This window comes from Ailuropoda melanoleuca, chromosome 14 (assembly GCF_002007445.2).
Source record: "Ailuropoda melanoleuca isolate Jingjing chromosome 14, ASM200744v2, whole genome shotgun sequence".
Lineage (NCBI taxonomy): Eukaryota > Metazoa > Chordata > Mammalia > Carnivora > Ursidae > Ailuropoda > Ailuropoda melanoleuca.
In genome coordinates, this window is record NC_048231.1 from 12,693,412 (window position 1) to 12,707,392 (window position 13,981).

At 39.9% G+C, this 13,981-nt stretch overlaps 1 protein-coding gene across 7 annotated transcripts in view; it reads left to right on the top strand.

Moving 5' to 3' along the window:
• LOC117795977 (signal-induced proliferation-associated 1-like protein 1) overlaps positions 1-13,981 on the top strand; it is a 242,094-nt gene that overhangs the window by 196,338 nt on the left and 31,775 nt on the right. The window contains exon 6 of one of the 7 annotated variants that reach the window (XR_004620183.1): positions 1,330-4,053. The exons of the other annotated variants lie outside the window; for them this stretch is intronic. The gene's annotated coding sequence lies outside the window, so the exon portion shown is untranslated. Of the gene's footprint in view, positions 1-1,329; positions 4,054-13,981 lie in introns of those variants that run through there. 7 annotated transcript variants of the gene reach the window in all.

The window sequence follows — 13,981 nt, forward strand, 5'->3', positions numbered from 1 at the left end:
GTTCCCAGAGAGGTGATTTCCAGCCATTCTGACATTTCACTGTCCTCCGTAAATTGGTCGAATTAAAATTTTGTTCTGAAATCTTGTCACATTCTTTGAGTCTTGGAGTCTTCTAGAGGTGGTGTGAAACCACAGCTCAGAATCATGATTAGGGGTAATCCCTTGGCCAGAAAGGCAGTTAATCTGTCAGGTCTGGAAGGACACAATCTGGATGCTTGAATGTTTCTCTTCTGCCTTTTCTAGTTTGCTGCCTCTGATCTCTATCCTTTTCACCAGGTCTTTAAGCTTCATTGTCAAGTTCACTTTCTTCCTAATGTTACAGGGTAGAGGCAGGGTCGTGGTGCTTTTTGGAAGAGTTTGTGTCTGTTTTCTGCTATCTTTGGATACAAAAGGCAAAGTAGGCCCATTCTTCCGGGTTTCCATGCTTCAAAAACAACAACAAAGATGAAGGAGAGAGGAAGAAAAGAAAGGAAAGAAAGAAAAGAAAGAAAGAGTCTGGTTTCTTAAGTTGTTCGTCTTTGTTTTGCAGACTCCTTTTTTGGTCGTGATTATTGAGTGTAGTGTGTTACTGACTGCAGGAATGTGGTGTTTCAAATCTGGGGGAACACGATGATCTATAAAATAGTTTCTCAGTTACTATTTCTCGGCTGTTCTTCAGCGCAAGAGAAGATGCAATTATTTCAATTTTGTTAGTTGTTTTCCTGTACAGGCAGAGGAGAACATTGTTTTTCTGTGAGCTTCCTAAGGCCCTATGGTCTGTTTGATGCTGGGGTGTTCTCTGTAGTCCTGCATAGACTTGGCCCATTTTCCCAAACGAGATAGTGAATACAAAAATGCTCTCTAGGAAACTGTAAAGTATCATAACTAGGAGAAGTATCATAAATAGTCATTACTATTATTCTCTGCTAGAGTGGGTGACTGTAAATATCCTGTTCAGTTCATGACCTTCCATCTGAGAACCGGCTACTTTTGACCATCCTGTTTCCAGGGAATAACTAGTTCTTGATGACACTATTTTTTATCTGCCTGGACCTTTTGCAGAAGAAAATGATTTCCATATTGAACAAATGTTGTAGTGTATATTGCATTAAAGTGAGTTTCTGACATTTCACAATATTTACAAATACAGGAGTCACTGCCCTTCGTATATGGCAGTAATAGTCTGTTGGCAATGACCATGAAGTTCCCAGCCATGTGAAAAATGGTTTCAGAGCCTCCGTCTCCTTGTTCAGCAGGGGGGATGGCTTCTCTGGCAGATGGACTTGTTGCCGTGGTTGAGCTTTCGTATAGAATATTGCTTTTTGTTTTGGCGTAACTCTTTGCCCTCAGGCTTTTCAGTTGGTACCTATCCGTGTGAAAGACTGTTCTGACTGAGAGATGCGTGACCTGGTCTACAGAACGTGTAACTTGCAAGGACAATTAAGAGGGGGAGAAAGACATTTGTGTCCTGTCTCTCCGGAGGAACTGCAAAGCAGAACCGTTCTTGTCTGTTTTACGTCCTCAAGCCGCTGTGGGTGAAGAGATGCCGTGCAGATCGTGTCTGATCGAGGTGCCTCCTTCGTTGGGACGACGCCTCGTCACGGCTGCAGGCGGATGACAGGTGCTTCTTTCTGCCTTCGCAGCAACTGCCCCGTCAGCAATGCTTGCCTGGCTTTGGGTGAACCTGCGCTGACTGGCGGGGATTTGACATTTGTGGGAGCGCTGATAGTTTACCTCGGCAGGCCTCTTGGGGTTATTTCCAAACACTAGTCACCGGCTCTCCGCGGCATGTTTGACCTAGGGGCGGAGAATGGGCCGATGAGTGCGTGTATTCTAAGACTGCCTGATTCGAGGAGCGTTGTAGGTTCTTTCCTTTACAATAGACAGATCTTCCTCGACTTAGGGAGGGCTTCCATCCCGGTAAACCCACCCTAAGTTGAAAATCGCCCAAGCCAAAATGCATTTCATACACCCAGCCTACTGAACATCAGAGCTCAGCCTAGCTAGCCTGCTGTAAACATGCTCAGAACATTCACATTAGCCTGAAGTTGGGCAACACCCTCCGACATAAAGCCTGTTTTACAATAAAGTGTGTAAGCTCTCGTGTCATTTGTTGAGCACTGTACTGAGAGTGAAAAGCAGAATGAATGGTTGTGTGGTTACAGAATGGAGATCAGTGTACTGGTTGTTTACTCTCGTGATCGTGTCACTGCCCAGCAGCAGGAGAGGGGATCTTAACACATATCACTAGCCCGGGAAAAGATCAAAATTCTAAATTCCAAGTATGCTTTCTATTGCTTTTGGACCATTGTAAAGTCAAAAAATCATTAAGTTGAACCATCATATGTTGGGGGACAGTCTGCATATTGATTGAAATAGAATTCTATGAAAGACTGTGATAAAGTTGATTCATAGAATTTGTTTTTAGGCATTTTGGGTTTTTTTTTTTTAAAGCACGGTATTATAGCTAGGCTAACAAAAAAGTTATCAGTTATCTTGGAAGTGATGTCTTGGCCGAATGGAAAAAAAAGAAGGTAGCCATGGAAACACTTGATTGACCCTGATGAAAACAGTTTAAACTCTTGTTAGCATAGAAGTCTCCTCCTTCAAAAGAGAGATGATATTTAAACTTAATTATTGAGGCATTTACAATTGGAATTAGGGTGAAATCAAGAGTACTCAAACATACAGAGAAAAGAAAGTCCCAAGTTGTAACTTTCGCAGCAACCAGACTTGTTTATGTTACAAGGAAGCAATTTCTTGTCTCCACCTCTAGTCCGTATGTGTGTGTGTGTATATATATATATTTATATATAATTCACTACGCCATATGAGGTGAATTAGCTCTTTTATTGGGCCATTTATTAAATGTTAAGTTCCATCTATTGGTGAGTAAATCAACCTAGAGAGCATGTTCCATATTGAGAATGTTTGGCTAACCTGAGGATTCTCGAGTTTATTAGTCTGTGATATCTCCATTTGAAGGAAAGTAAATACAGGCCTAACTGCATAGTTATTTGTTAAAAGTAGCAAAACAAGTCACTGGAAGGGCAGGGAACAGATGGGTCCTTGCGTACTTCTTTCTGTGAAAGATAATCCATGTTGACACAATGCATGCTTCATTCCAACAAGAGAGATTCCAGCCGTTTGCCACATACTCTCTCATTCTCTTAGTCGGGTAGCGGGGTAGTATGGCTGCTGCGCACGCTGCCTTGCGGTTCTCCTTTCATACCTTTTCCATCAGATGGCATAGAAGAATTCCGCATACCTGGGGACCGACTGCTGGGAGAGAGGAGACGGAGGAGACAAAGGCAGCGTCGGAGCAAGCCTACTTCCCAGCTCCCAGCTCCTTCATTTCTCTGTTCTCCATGCTTCACACTCTGTGAGGCTCCGCTCCTCTCCACAGGTGACCCCTCCATCCTGTCCAGCCCAGGGGCCTCTTGCCTTCCAGATGTTGACCCCTAGTTATGTCCTTCCATCTCTCCCCACTCATCCCTTCTTTGCCTGTGAACAGCCTCCAGCTCTTTCTCTGTCCAGCACAGACCTTCCCACGTGTCTCAGGTCTCTCTCATCCTTTCTTGTTTCCAGCACGGGGAAGACAAGGGTGGGGGAGGGCAGGTTTATGTCACCATTCTTTTATACCTTTTGTCTTCAAGATTTTTGTTTTTATTTTTTGAGATAAAATATACATGCAAATAAAATGCATAGACCTCAAGTGTTAAGATTTGGGTTGTGTCTAGTTATTGGCTGTTATGCATAAGGCCACTCTAAGCATCCTTATGAAGTCATTTTGTGGGTATGTATTTTCATTTCTCTGGGGTAAATACCCAGGAGTAGAATTGTTAGATCATGGAGTAGATACATGTTTTGCTGTTTCAGAAACCACTAACCTGTTTTTCCAGAGTGGTTGTGCCGTTTGATACCAGCAATTCATGAGGTTCTAGTTGTTCCACATTCTTACAGCATTTGGTATTGCCAGATTTTGTGTTGTTTTGTTTTTCATCTTAGCCATTTCTGGTGGGCTAAGTGTGAAACAGTATCTCATTGTGATTTTCGTTTGTTTTTTCCTGAAGTCTAATAATTTGGGGCCTTTTCATGTGCTTCTTGGCCATTTATGTATCTTTTTTTTTTTTTTTTTTGCAGAGTATATTTTTTTCAAGTCTTGACTGTTTTTCTAAATTATTACTGAATTATCTTTTAGTTCTTTATTTGTAAGATTTTAAATATATATTAAATACATATTATATATATTTTAAGTAATAAAGATACATATAAACATAGACACACATGTGGTGCCTCTTGAGAAGGTTTTATTTTAAATTTATCATTTTTCATGGTCAGTGCTTTACTGTGTGCTATTTGAGGAATCCTTGCCTGTCCAGTATTGGGAATATATTTTCCTATATTTATTTAAAGATGCTTTAGGGTTTTTTACATTTAGCTTGATAACTTAACTTTAATCTTTTTGGTATATGAAATAAAGTAATTATTGAGGTGACTTTTCCCCCATATGTGTGTGTGTATGTGTGTGTGTGTGTATATATATATGTATATATATACACACACATACTATATACACACACACATACTATATATATATATATATATGGTACCATTTATTAAAAGACATTTCTATTAACTGAGCTGGTGTTTTGGTTGAAAATCAATTGCCCATATATGTGTGAGTCTATTCCTGGACCCTCTTCTGTTTCACTGGTCTGTTGTCTGTTCTTATGCCAGTTACACGCTGTCTTGAATATCATAGCTTTATAAGTTTTGAAATCAAATAGTGAGGTCTTCCAACTTTGTTCTTATTTTTATAATTGTTTTGACTGTTATAGATTCTTTGAATTTTCATGTAAATTTTAGAATCAACTTGCCTTTTTTTCACATAAAGCTTGTTAGACTTTTTTTTTTTTTTTTTAAGTAATCTCTATACCCAACATGGGGTTTGAGCTCATGCCTGCAAGATCAAGAGTCCTATGCTCTACGAGTTAAGCCAGCCAGGTGCCCCTAAAGCTTGCTAGATTTTGATTGGGATTTCACTGAACCTAAATTTCAATTTGCAGAGAGTAGACATTTTGGTAATACTAAGTCTTCTCATCGACAAAACTCGCCACTTAATTTCTCTGAGCATTTTGTTGTTTTCAATACAGAGGTTTCTCATATCTTCCATTAGGTATGTGAGATTTTTTTATGCTTCTGTAAATGATATTTTAAAATTTCATTTCCAGTTGTTCACTTGCTATTTGTATATTGACCTGCAAAACTCCTAAATTCTTTTGCTGGTTCTAATATTATATGCATGTGTGTTTTATAGAATTATTGACATATATGATCCTGGGTATCTTTGAATCATTACAGTTTTACCTCTTCCTTTCCCATCTTTATACCTTTTAAAGATTATACCTTTTGTGAAGATTTGCTTTTCCTGGCCTTATTGAACTAGCTAGAACTTTCAGTATAAGGCTAACTGGAAGTGGTAAGAATGGAATATTGCCTTCTTTGCAATCTCAGGAAAAAAGTATTCAGTGTTTCCCTGCTCAGCTTATACCTAAATTTTTTATACAGTGGCTAAGCCCTGTAATTCTTTGATCTGCTTATTTCCAGGTATGGAGTTCTCAGTGTACATGTTCCTGCAGTTTCCTTCGTTTGTAACATTTGTGCTGCGTTGCCCTTATTCTTCTCTGTTTTCTGCCTCATTTTTCCAAAGTGACTCTCCTCCTTCTCTTCGTCTTCCTTTTCTTCATCCTCCTACCTCCATGAAAATAGCTTCTCCTTCACTGGCTTTTCTTCTTCTCATTCATTTATTCTTCTATCAAATATTTATTGAGCAGGTACAGTGTGGCTAACTGTGCTGGTGTCTGGGGCTCTACAGGTTGATGAGACCTGGTCTCTGCCCCCCAAAGAACTCACCCTAAAAGCATGAGGAGTGCTTCCAAAGAATGAATGGCTCCTTGGAATCCCTCGGCAGGGGTGGACATCTCACCTGGTCTGGGGGTCAGAGAGAAGGCCTCCTGGGGAGGGGACAGCACTGCTTCTCCCTTCTTACTGTGCAGTCACCCGAGATGAGGGGTGGTTCTCTATTTCTCTGCATGTGGTCACACCTGTTCTCAGTGGTGTCCATCCCCAGGCAGTTTCCACGTCTAGCCAGAAGCACAGGTGTTGGAATTACTATGCTCCTTAAGTTTTGTGTCCTCTGTGGTTTTATGTAAAGAGCTCGCCTAATAGTTCTTTAGCACCTGATGGTAGTAACTTGCTTTTTATCTTCAGAGACTGTAGAATTTTATATGCATCAGAAACAATTTTTTTGAATAAATGAACTCATTGAAAACTTTGTTTTTTATATGTATCCTGTGTTTTATTACTAGATAGATTTTTTTAATTAACTGAATTATGAAAATAATTTGGGAATGTATTAATTTTCCAGGACGTTTTATTTTTGTTGGAATGTTCCGTGCAGGGCTCCTTTACCTCTGAGCTACTGGACAGTAGGATGGCTCCCTGGCTTGCTGCTGATGGCAGAGCCAACTCTATCCTTGATGAGCAAATGGTCGTGAGCTACACTTTTTCAAGATTCCTACCTAGGGTTTTCATTCTGTTTCTTTGTCCAAACAATGTCTGTTTCTTTTCCTTTGTTTGTCAGAATGCTTCTCTTATTAAAAAGCTCTGCTTCTCCCTGTAGAGCCATAATGATGCCACAGAACACATTTCTTTAAAAGATTTTATTTATTCATTTGAGAGAACAAGAGAGAGAGAGGACAAGATGGGGGAGGGTCAGAGGGAGAAGCAGACTCCTTGTTGATTAGGGAGCCCGACACAGGACTTGATCCCGAGACTCCAGAGTCATGACCTGAGCCAAAGGCAGTTGTCCAACCAACTGAGCCACCCAGGTGCCCCACAGAACACATTTCTTGAAGGAGGTACCAACTAAGGACTAATATATTTTCAGATCATTAAATTATAAATCTATGAATAGTGTCTTAATGCTAATGGAGTAGATACATGAAGCGTTGTTTAGCGATTTCACTGGCATGAAGATGAGGCAATTAAATGTATTAAATATATACAAATTGAATTATATATTTCTTCTTTCAGGCAAATGTATGCTGCTTAGTATCCATTAAACGTGTCTGTATAGCTTTCCTGTGCTTAAGCCTCATGTCAGAAGTCTGTAAACCCAATTATGTAATGAAAAGTCTGTTACCAGCATTTTATTCCCTGAGTTTCTGTCATTTACAAAATTGAAATTTCTTTGAAAGATGAAGAACTTATCTTTTATTACCAATGGATTTTTTAATATACTTACAGAGAGGAATGTGCTGATTATAGAAGGTATTTGCGTATCAGATAAAATCGGTGTATATGGATGTACGTTTTATTGTGGTTTTCTAAGTGCCTAAAAATGCAGTTATCAACATATAGTCAACAGGAGAATCAGTTTTTAAATATAATTTGCACTAGGATGTAAAGATTTCTAATATTCTTAAAAATAAAATAAATTTGGTGTTCAGTATGAAAATGAAATGAAAAGACATGATTAGACAATGAGAGATTGCTTAAACTATGTGACCAGGACCAATTATTGAGCCGTACTCCTCAGAAGTTGTATTATTATTGTTCTTGTTGTAAACTCAAGTCTGTTTTTTCTGTTCTTTTTCTTAACAGATGATTAAAAATTCTTTACTTTTGGGTGCCTGAGCATCTGCCTTTGGCTCAGGTCATGATCTCAGGGTCTGGGGAGCGAGGCCCGCACTGGGCTCCCTGCTCAGCGGGGAGTCTTCTTCTCCCTCTTCCTCTGCCCCTCTCCCTGCTTTTTCTCTCAAATAAATAAATAAAATCTTAAAAACAACTTCACCTTTATTATACCTAATAAGAGTTCATAGTGAAAACAGTATGAATGTTTTGCAGTGCTGGAGAAAGATTTGGGAAGATCTTCTGAAGGACAGTCACAGTGGCTTCCCTTGGCCTTACAGAGGGCCTCACAATGGAGGGTCCATTTATCAGTAGATTGGGGTATTGTAGGCATAATTTATTTTCATTGATTACTTCTTTCTGAATCCTACTTTTTCAGTTATCTTACCATCTTTTAGGCAGAGCCTTCTTTGTGAGAGATCATCTTTTTTTTTTACCCCCTGTTACGCCGTGAGTCTTGTTCTCCCTAAGCAGGATGCTTGCTTGCCCTCACAGGGGAGGGGCTGTCCCCCAGGGAAGCCAGGTAATTTTGCTATGGCCTTTCCAAGCCATAGGACCTCTTTTGATTATTTCCGATGTTTTATTTATCCTCTTATTCTCTCTGCCCAGATTGTCCAGATAGAGTTAGATCTGACAAGGTCAGCTGCAAACGTGATATTTTCGATCACAAGTTGGCCAGTCGGGAGGTTTCTATTTAGTTACTTGAACTAGGTCACCAGACACATTGTGTTAATCCCATAGTTTAAGTGGGCCATTTGTTGAGTCACCCTGGTAATTGTTCCCTTTTTGAATGCCACTGTACCCAAGTGAAGCCCCAGCCTAGGTTGTTAGGAGTCTTTTCAAAGAGACTAATGCACTGAACTGTGGGCCCCTCTCAGCTGAAACTTGCCCTTGGAGAGTTGCTATTGTTTACTTATTTGCCTCTGTATTCCTTTTCCTCAATTGTGAGAATTTTATTTTTTAATTGTGAGAGTTTGGGATTGTAAAAGTTGAAGTTCATCTTTGTTGAAGATAATTGGAAAAAGGAAGAGGTGAGATTGGGAGTAAGAGAAAGAGGCCAAACAGTTGTCTGTAGCAATAGTGGATTTCTTTCCTGGGAAGCTTTGGGAAAGGCACGGGACAGGATGGACGAGAAACCTATTCTATACATTTGGGCTTTTCTGTGACTCAGGAGAGGAGCTCAGAAGGGTAGCATGACGGAAGTCAGAGCAGAGGGTTTTAGCAGACATGCCTTGCCCAAAGTGTCTGAAATGTGCATTTTACTTTGTGTTTCTGATTTGCTGGGGAGATCTGGAAAGTGAGAGTCAGAGACATGGAGTGTGAAGTCTGTAAGGCAGTGGCCATGAGGCAGAGAACTGGATTGTATCCAGGAAAAAGAGAAATACCAACTCTGTCCTGGGGCCTCTTCTCCTCTCTCCCGAGATGTCATCTAATTCCGTGACTTTCACTGCCATCCACATATCTCTGTGATACCTGCTTCTCTGTCTCCAGCTCAGATTTGCTTCAGATTTATATTTCGGTGGCCTCCCCAATATCTCCACATAGACGTCCAGGGGTCAACACAAAACTCTTGATTTCTATGTCTTGATTTCTATTTCTAGGTTAAAAACATCTTCATCTCAGGACTCTCAGTTTTAACACCTTCTGGGAAGTCCTCTCAGTCCCAGGCCGACCAGCGTGGTTGGCCATCCTGTCTTTAAACCTGCTTCTCTGCCACTCCGAATTTCTCAGGAGACTCATCCACCCAGAACTATCCACCCATCTAGACATTGAAGAGTCACCCTTGATTCATTGCATTCTACATCCAACAGTATGTCGGGGATTACCAACATCTAATCTCTCAGCATGCCTTGTTGTCTCTACCTTCAAAAACACCGCCTTGTCCACTTCTCTCCATTTATGCTGATCCCACCTTAATGCACGCCGCGTGCATCTCGTGCCCGGTCATGTCACAAGACAAGGCTGTGGAGCCCTGCAGCCACTTCATGCTGCTCTTACCAAGGTCTCCCAAGCTTCCTTACAGACTGATGCCATCTGTCTCTCATACCCCAAGTCACCCCCCTCCCTTCCAGCCATATAGGCTCTCTTTACTTTGGGCATGCTAAATCTGTTCATATTTTAGGGTCTTTCTACTTGTTCTTCCTTCTGCCTAAAATGTCCTTCCTTTGTTGTTGTTGTTTTTTTTTTTAAGATTTGTTTGTTTATTTTGGGGGGGATGGGGAGCGCTCAGTCCCTCAACCCTGAGATCACAACCCAATCTGAAACCAAGAGTCAGACACCCAACTAACTATGCTACCCAGGCACCTCAGGAATGTCCTTCCTTTGGGTAGCGGATTCCTTCTTGACATTTAGGTCTTCTTATCTTAAATGGCTTCTTCACAGAGAGGCCTTCCTTGACCACCCAACTGATGAGAGAGTAGCCAACCAGCCATCTTGACCGTATTACTTTTTAATTTTATTTTTTCTGGATGGCACTTCTCGGTCTCTGACCTTTATCTTATTTATTGATTTTCTTGTTCTTGCACTTCCCTACTAGAATGCAAGCTCTTTGAGTGACAGCTTTCCCCTGTGTTTACCAGCCTATTTTCAGGTTTTAGAACAGTTCACAGAGGGGCGCCTGGGTGGCATAGCGGTTAAACGTCTGCCTTCGGCTCAGGGCGTGATCCCAGCGTTGTGGGATCAAGCCCCACATCAGGCTCATTCGCTATGAGCCTGCTTCTTCCTCTCCCACTCCCCCTGCTTGTGTTCCCTCTCTCGCTGGCTGTCTCTATCTCTGTCTAATAAATAAATAAAATCTTTAAAAAAAAAAAAGAACAGTTCACAGAGTAGATAGGTATGCAGGAAATATTATTAATTGAAGTAAAGAATAAACTTAATTACTTCAAGGCATCTAATTAAAACTTTGAAGGGAAAGAGGATTTGGGAAAATTTTTTAGCAAGCAAGGATCAGTAAGTAGAAATTGGGGCTATCTGTCATTGCTGCTACAAAATGTATAGAATATCATTGATGTAATTTCATTTAATGACATCATCCTTTGCTTTATGTTAGTTAAAATTCTTTCAGAACCTTTTCAGGATTATTTGCAAATATATTTCCCTATGCCTATATTTCTTTTCGGTTCCTAAGTCCTTCAGTGGCTACCTCCCCTCTGATAGCAGGTGTCATGACTGTGCCCTGAGAGTAAAAGTAGAACCATCATGTCCATCAGTGTGCGGGCAGTGCAGAGAGCCTGGGAGCCTTTCCTCACTTGTTTGACCTAAGGGACAAGGTTTGGAACGTGGGTGATTATAAATTGTTGCATTTCATTGTTAATGATACTCCTAAACCAGGGTCTGAACCTCTGGACCCTGGCACCTGAGGCCAGATGATTCTTTGTTATGGAGGCTGTCTTAGGTGGAGAGGATGTCAGCAGTGTCCCTTGGCCTCTGCTCACTGGGTGTCTGTAGCACTGCTCCCCAGTTGTAACCACAGATGTCACCACATGTCCCCTTGGGGACAAAATTGAAACCCACTGTTTGAAACAGCCCTGTATTTTCTTTTATATTCTTTACTTTGGGAAATTACTATGCAAAAAAAAATCAAGTTGATGGCTGATTTGGGGGTGGGGGGAGGAGGGAATGTAGCAGATTTTTAAAAAGCTATTATAAAGAAAGATTCTTCGTCTTACATCATTACTAAGTTACAAGAATCTATTTTCAACTTAGTATGCCTCTGTAATTCCACGGTAAGCTTTGCGTTAGAAACCCTAAAATATTCTGAGGGAATTTGTTCTTTCAGTGTTTCTATATTTTTCGCCTGCTCCCATCACCATGGAGCTAAACGCTTTGAGAGACACGTTAGGTTAAAAACGGTAATGACAGAAGAGGAAAACATGTGTTTCTCCTGCTTCATTTTTCCTTCTCTCCAGTTCTTTACCCCTCAGTCAGCTGAATAGGATCGCTAATTTGAGTGTTGCTAAATTGGGCATCAAGGTAGGAAAGGCATGTTTTTCACAGTGTGTTTTTTCCCCCCTTGCAAAACGCTCACCTCAGAATTGAGCAGACCTGGGAATTGATGATATTCTAAGATAAGGGAAAGTGTACCAGAATCGTGTAGGGAAGGAGCCTTTTTCCTTGGCCTGTACCGGTTTTATAGATTTACGTACAACAAGGTCACATTGAATTGCTTAGGACTCTTCTCCTTCGTATAGAATTTTTTTTACGTATGGAAAACAAGTATCAAAATGTGTGTAGGCTTGTTTGTAGTGTAGAAGTGATTGATTCTTTGAATAAATGCGGTTCTTACCAGCTTTCTTAAAGGAGAACTTAGCACAGTATTGCATATGAAGTGTTAAGTACTCAGAGATAATCTATTAACTGAAGAATTTGAGTTCCTAATCTCCTTTGTGAGTAGTGGAGATGATGCAGATTGTTGGCCATAGCGTGCTGGAGTCAATCCTTTCCTATCCACAGGAAACAAAAAATGGCTCTGGTTGGCCTTTGTATTTTCCAGGTTAGGGTTTTTATTTGAAATTCGTGCCCTCACCCAGTTATATACTTTGAGCCTTGATCTGTCTGAGTGGAACATTCTGCTCAGTACTTTCACATGTACCAAGGATTAGTATCAAATGGGGGAAAATCCTTTTTCCCTCATATTTATGAAAGTGCCATCTTCTGTGAGTTTCTAGGAACATGTACTGATAACATTGTTTCTATTCAACAAAGGTGGTTGGGAGAGTTTTTCTGTTTAAATACTGCATTTTTTCTAAACAAATTAATGCCTTTTAATATCCATTAGTAATCCAGTGGTGCTTTCACTGTGCTGAAACCTTCAAACAGTAATTTCAGGACACGTAGATGCCTCATTTCTTTCTAAACAATATTACTGCTTCCTTTTGCATGAATGAAGACATGGTATTGAATTTAAGAGTGGATGACTCTTAAACTATGGAATTTAAACATCAGACTTAAAAATAACTGCAAAGATTAAAAAAACAGGAAGTTTAAAAACTTGTATCTGGTTTTGTGCTATGGGCTAGTGAGAAAAGACGGTCTTTTTCTATTCGGTGAAGTCTTTAGTTTCTTATCAGTTACCCCCAGGATGAAACGTAAGGAGACATTCTTTGCATTCTTGAGTAAAACTGCCCCCTGTGACCTTCTGTATTAATTGCTGGTGGGTGCTTTTCTTTGTTCATGTGTATATTGATCAGAACAAAGATAACAATTCAAAAATTACAACATGGTCTGATTTTATTAAAAAAATATTTTTGGCAAGTTTCTGAATGTTTTCTTTCTTGTTCCCCTGGCCTGCAGTACCCAGACTACCCTGCTTTTTACAGATTATGAGTATAAACATACCTGCAGAAAAGTTACTTTCCCTCTTAACCTTTTTAATATTGCTACTGTGTTTGCAAGTCTATACCGACACACCCACCCACATACATGTATATTTACATATGTATGTATATGTGTACATGTGTTTATTTTCCTATGTTAATTTTTTCCTTTGGCTTTCCGTTTAAACAACAGGTACTGCTAAGTACCTAGTACGTGCGGAGTGCAGTGCTGGGAGCGTGATGAGCTGGTAGAGACCCTGTCTTCTAAGACTATAGAAAACCTTGAGCATAGAGTAGCATGCGTAGGGAAGGGTAACAACCACTACTGACATCACCAGCCCTGAAATACTGCTTGTTGTGTTCTCCCCATCCATGTACATGCTGTTGTTATTAGGATTTTTTCCTCTTTTCATTGTTGAGATCATATTACACACATAATTTTTAAAATTTAAACCTAACATTGTGTTGTGTTCTCTCATGTAAACACTTTGAATGTAATTGTAATGAGTATATAATATTGTGTTTATGGACATTCCATAATTCCTTTAGTTTGGGGACATTGAGGTTGCTTATAGTTCTTTCATTTTTTTATTTTATTATTTTATTTTATTTTATTTTATTTTATTTTATTTTATTTTATTATCTTATTTTATTTTATTTCATTTCATTTCATTTTCATCGTGCTAAGTGTACTCTTTAGTCCCCCTCCCCTATTTCTCCCTCCCTCTCACCCAGTAACCACCAGTTTGTTCTCTATACTAAGAGTCTGTTTCTTGGTTTGTCTCTTTCATTTTTTTCTCCTTTGCTTGTTTTGTTTCTTAAATTCCGCATGAATGAGATCATAACACAAAACACCATATGATCTGGTTGGTGTTTGTCTTTCTGACTGACTTATTTCACTCAGTATTGTCCTCTCTAGCTCCGTCCATGTTGTTGCAAATGGTAAGAATTCATTCTTTTTTATGGCTGAGTAATACTCCATTGTGTGTGTG